The sequence below is a fragment of the Salmo salar genome, unplaced genomic scaffold (assembly GCF_965601325.2).
Source record: "Salmo salar unplaced genomic scaffold, fSalSal1 ptg000347l, whole genome shotgun sequence".
NCBI classification, from domain to species: Eukaryota; Metazoa; Chordata; class Actinopteri; order Salmoniformes; family Salmonidae; genus Salmo; species Salmo salar.
This window is the reverse complement of record NW_027675356.1, coordinates 465349-471471: the sequence shown is the minus strand read 5'-3', so window position 1 is coordinate 471471 and position 6123 is coordinate 465349.

Genomic DNA, 6123 nt, shown 5'->3' with positions numbered 1-6123 from the left:
GTCTGGTGACTGGTTGGTTTTATAAGGATGTTATTCACTTAGTCTGGTGACTGGTTTTTATCATGTTATTCACTTAGTCTGGTGACTGGTTGGTTTCATGTTATTCACTTAGTCTGGTGACTGGTTGGTTTCATGTTATTCACTTAATCTAGTGACTGGTTGGTTTCAGGTTATTCACTTAGTCTGGTGACTGGTTGGTTTAATAAGGATGTTATTCACTTAGTCTGGTGACTGGTTGGTTTCATGTTATTCACTTATTCTAGTGACTGGTTGGTTTCAGGTTATTCACTTAGTCTGGTGACTGGTTGGTTTAATAAGGATGTTATTCACTTAGTCTGGTGACTGGTTGGTCTCATGTTATTCACTTAGTCTGGTGACTGGTTGGTTTCATGTTATTCACTTAGTCTGGTGACTAGTTGGTTTCATGTTATTCACTTAGTCTGGTGACTAGTTGGTTTCATGTTATTCACTTAGTCTGGTGACTGGTTGGTTTTATAAGGATGTTATTCACTTAGTCTGGTGACTGGTTGGCTTTATGTTATTCACTTAGTCTGGTGACTGGTTGGTTTCATGTTATTCACTTAGTCTGGTGACTGGTTGGTTTTATGTTATTCACATAGTCTGGTGACTGGTTGGTTTCATGTTATTCACTTAGTCTGGTGACTGGTTGGTTTTATGTAATTCACTTAGTCTGGTGACTGGTTGGTTTTATAAGGATGTTATTCACTTAGTCTGGTGACTGGTTGGTTTCATGTTATTCACTTAGTCTGGGGACTGGTTGGTTTCATGTTATTCACTTAGTCTGGTGACTGGTTGGTTTCATGTTATTCACTTAGTCTTGTGACTGGTTGGTTTCATGTTATTCACTTAGTCTGGTGACTGGTTGGTTTTATGTTATTCCATTAGTCTGGTGACTGGTTGGTTTCATGTTATTCATTTAGTCTGGTGACTGGTAGGTTTCATGTTATTCACTTAGTCTGGTGACTGGTTGGTTTCATGTTATTCACTTAGTCTGGTGACTGGTTGGTTTCATGTTATTCACTTAGTCTGGTGACTGGTTGGTTTTACATTACTCACTTAGTCTGGTGACTGGTTGGATTTATAAGAACGTTATTCACTTAGTCTGGTGACTGGATGGTTTTATGTTATTCACTTAGTCTGGTGACTGGTTGGTTTTTTAAGGATGTTATTCACTTATGCTGGTGACTGGTTGGTTTTATAAGGATGTTATTCACTTATGCTGGTGACTGGTTGGTTTTATGTTATTCACTTAGTCTGGTGACTGGTTGGTTTTATGTTACTCACTTAGTCTGGTGACTGGTTGGTTTTATGTTATTCACTTAGTCTGGTGACTGGTTGGTTTCATGTTATTCACTTAGTCTGGTGACTGGTTGGATTTATAAGGGCGTTATTCACTTAGTCTGGTGACTGGTTGGTTTTATAAGGACGTTATTCACTTAGTCTGGTGACTGGTTGGTTTTATGTTATTCACTTAGTCTTGTGACTGGTTGGTTTTATGTTATTCACTTAGTCTGGTGACTGGTTGGTTTTATAAGGACGTTGTTCACTTATGCCGGTGACTGGTTGGTTTTATGTTATTCACTTAGTCTGATGACTGGTTGGTTTCATGTTATTCACTTAGTCTGGTGACTGGTTGGTTTCACGTTATTCACTTAGTCTGGTGACTGGTTGGTTTCATGTTATTCACTTAGTCTGGTGACTGGTTGGTTTCATGTTATTCACTTAGTCTGGTGACTGGTTGATTTCATGTTATTCACTTAGCCTGGTGACTGGTAGGTTTCATGTTATTCACTTAGTCTGGTGACTGGTTGGTTTCATGTTATTCACTTAGTCTGGTGACTGGTTGGTTTTATAAGGACGTTATTCACTTAGTCTGGTGACTGGTTGGTTTCATGTTATTCACTTAGTCTGGTGACTGGTTGGTTTTATAAAGATGTTATTCACTTAGTCTGGTGACTGGTTGGTTTTACATTACTCACTTATTCTGGTGACTGGTTGGTTTTATAAGAACGTTATTCACTTAGTCTGGTGACTGGATGGTTTTATGTTATTCACTTAGTCTGGTGACTGGTTGGTTTTTTAAGGATGTTATTCACTTATGCTGGTGACTGGTTGGTTTTATAAGGATGTTATTCACTTATGCTGGTGACTGGTTGGTTTTATGTTATTCACTTAGTCTGATGACTGGTTGGTTTTATGTTACTCACTTAGTCTGGTGACTGGTTGGTTTCATGTAATTCACTTAGTCTGGTGACTGGTTGGTTTTATGTTATTCACTTAGTCTGGTGACTGGTTGGTTTTATAAGGACGTTATTCACTTATGCTGGTGATTGGTTGGTTTTATGTTATTCACTTAGTCTGATGACTAGTTGGTTTCATGTTATTCACTTAGTCTGGTGACTGGTTGGTTTCATGTTATTCACTTAGTCTGGTGACTGGTTGGTTTCATGTTATTCACTTAGTCTGGTGACTGGTTGGTTTCATGTTATTCACTTAGTCTGGTGACTGGTTGGTTTTATGTTATTCACATAGTCTGGCGACTGGTTGGTTTCATGTTATTCACTTCGTCTGGTGACTGGTTGGTTTCATGTTATTCACTTAGTCTGGTGACTGGTTGGTTTCATGTTATTCACTAAGTCTGGTGACTGGTTGGTTTCATGTTATTCACTTAGTCTGGTGACTGGTTGGTTTCATGTTATTCACTTAGACTGGTGACTGGTTGGTTTTATAAGGATGTTATTCACTTAGTCTGGTGACTGGTTGGTTTTATAAGGACGTTATTCACAGTCTGGTGACTGGTTGGTTTCATGTTATTCACTTAGTCTGGTGACTGGTTGGTTTTATAAGGACGTTATTCACTTAGTCTGGTGACTGGTTGGTTTTATGTTATTCATTTAGTCTGGTGACTGGTTGGTTTTATAAGAACGTTATTCACTTAGTCTGGTGACTGGTTGGTTTTATGTTATTCACTTATTCTGGTGACTGGTTGGTTTTATAAGGACGTTATTCACTTATGCTGGTGACTGGTTGGTTTCATGTTATTCACTTAGTCTGGTGACTGGTGGGTTTCATGTTATTCACTTAGTCTGGTGACTGGTTGGTTTCATGTTATTCACTTAGTCTGGTGACTGGTTGGTTTTACATTACTCACTTAGTCTGGTGACTGGTTGGATTTATAAGAACGTTATTCACTTAGTCTGGTGACTGGATGGTTTTATGTTATTCACTTAGTCTGGTGACTGGTTGGTTTTTTAAGGATGTTATTCACTTATGCTGGTGACTGGTTGGTTTTATAAGGATGTTATTCATTTATGCTGGTGACTGGTTGGTTTTATGTTATTCACTTAGTCTGGTGACTGGTTGGTTTTATGTTATTCACTTAGTCTGGTGACTGGTTGGTTTTATGTTATTCACTTAGTCTGGTGACTGGTTGGATTTATAAGGGCGTTATTCACTTAGTCTGGTGACTGGTTGGTTTTATAAGGACGTTATTCACTTAGTCTGGTGACTGGTTGGTTTTATGTTATTCACTTAGTCTTGTGACTGGTTGGTTTTATGTTATTCACTTAGTCTGGTGACTGGTTGGTTTTATAAGGACGTTATTCACTTATGCCGGTGACTGGTTGGTTTTATGTTATTCACTTAGTCTGATGACTGGTTGGTTTCATGTTATTCACTTAGTCTGGTGACTTGTTGGTTTCACGTTATTCACTTAGTCTGGTGACTGGTTGGTTTTATAAGGACGTTATTCACTTATGCTGGTGATTGGTTGGTTTTATGTTATTCACTTAGTCTGATGACTAGTTGGTTTCATGTTATTCACTTAGTCTGGTGACTGGTTGGTTTCATGTTATTCACTTAGTCTGGTGACTGGTTGGTTTCATGTTATTCACTTAGTCTGGTGACTGGTTGGTTTCATGTTATTCACTTAGTCTGGTGACTGGTTGGTTTTATGTTATTCACATAGTCTGGCGACTGGTTGGTTTCATGTTATTCACTTCGTCTGGTGACTGGTTGGTTTCATGTTATTCACTTAGTCTGGTGACTGGTTGGTTTCATGTTATTCACTAAGTCTGGTGACTGGTTGGTTTCATGTTATTCACTTAGTCTGGTGACTGGTTGGTTTCATGTTATTCACTTAGACTGGTGACTGGTTGGTTTTATAAGGATGTTATTCACTTAGTCTGGTGACTGGTTGGTTTTATAAGGACGTTATTCACAGTCTGGTGACTGGTTGGTTTCATGTTATTCACTTAGTCTGGTGACTGGTTGGTTTTATAAGGACGTTATTCACTTAGTCTGGTGACTGGTTGGTTTTATGTTATTCATTTAGTCTGGTGACTGGTTGGTTTTATAAGAACGTTATTCACTTAGTCTGGTGACTGGTTGGTTTTATGTTATTCACTTATTCTGGTGACTGGTTGGTTTTATAAGGACGTTATTCACTTATGCTGGTGACTGGTTGGTTTCATGTTATTCACTTAGTCTGGTGACTGGTGGGTTTCATGTTATTCACTTAGTCTGGTGACTGGTTGGTTTCATGTTATTCACTTAGTCTGGTGACTGGTTGGTTTTACATTACTCACTTAGTCTGGTGACTGGTTGGATTTATAAGAACGTTATTCACTTAGTCTGGTGACTGGATGGTTTTATGTTATTCACTTAGTCTGGTGACTGGTTGGTTTTTTAAGGATGTTATTCACTTATGCTGGTGACTGGTTGGTTTTATAAGGATGTTATTCATTTATGCTGGTGACTGGTTGGTTTTATGTTATTCACTTAGTCTGGTGACTGGTTGGTTTTATGTTATTCACTTAGTCTGGTGACTGGTTGGTTTTATGTTATTCACTTAGTCTGGTGACTGGTTGGATTTATAAGGGCGTTATTCACTTAGTCTGGTGACTGGTTGGTTTTATAAGGACGTTATTCACTCAGTCTGGTGACTGGTTGGTTTTATGTTATTCACTTAGTCTTGTGACTGGTTGGTTTTATGTTATTCACTTAGTCTGGTGACTGGTTGGTTTTATAAGGACGTTATTCACTTATGCCGGTGACTGGTTGGTTTTATGTTATTCACTTAGTCTGATGACTGGTTGGTTTCATGTTATTCACTTAGTCTGGTGACTTGTTGGTTTCACGTTATTCACTTAGTCTGGTGACTGGTTGGTTTCATGTTATTCACTTAGTCTGGTGACTGGTTGGTTTCATGTTATTCACTTAGTCTGGTGACTGGTTGATTTCATGTTATTCACTTAGCCTGGTGACTGGTAGGTTTCATGTTATTCACTTAGTCTGGTGACTGGTTGGTTTCATGTAATTCACTTAGTCTGGTGACTGGTTGGTTTTATAAGGACGTTATTCACTTAGTCTGGTGACTGGTTGGTTTTACATTACTCACTTAGTCTGGTGACTGGTTGGTTTTATAAGAACGTCATTCACTTAGTCTGGTGACTGGATGGTTTTATGTTATTCACTTAGTCTGGTGACTGGTTGGTTTTTTAAGGATGTTATTCACTTATGCTGGTGACTGGTTGGTTTTATAAGGATGTTATTCACTTATGCTGGTGACTGGTTGGTTTTATGTTATTCACTTAGTCTGGTGACTGGTTGGTTTTATGTTACTCACTTAGTCTGGTGACTGGTTGGTTTCATGTAATTCACTTAGTCTGGTGACTGGTTGGTTTTATGTTATTCACTTAGTCTGGTGACTGGTTGGTTTTATAAGGACGTTATTCACTTATGCTGGTGATTGGTTGGTTTTATGTTATTCACTTAGTCTGATGACTAGTTGGTTTCATGTTATTCACTTAGTCTGGTGACTGGTTGGTTTCATGTTATTCACTTAGTCTGGTGACTGGTTGGTTTCATGTTATTCACTTAGTCTGGTGACTGGTTGGTTTCATGTTATTCACTTAGTCTGGTGACTGGTTGGTTTTATGTTATTCACATAGTCTGGCGACTGGTTGGTTTCATGTTATTCACTTAGTCTGGTGACTGGTTGGTTTCATGTTATTCACTAAGTCTGGTGACTGGTTGGTTTCATGTTATTCACTTAGTCTGGTGACTGGTTGGTTTCATGTTATTCACTTAGACTGGTGACTG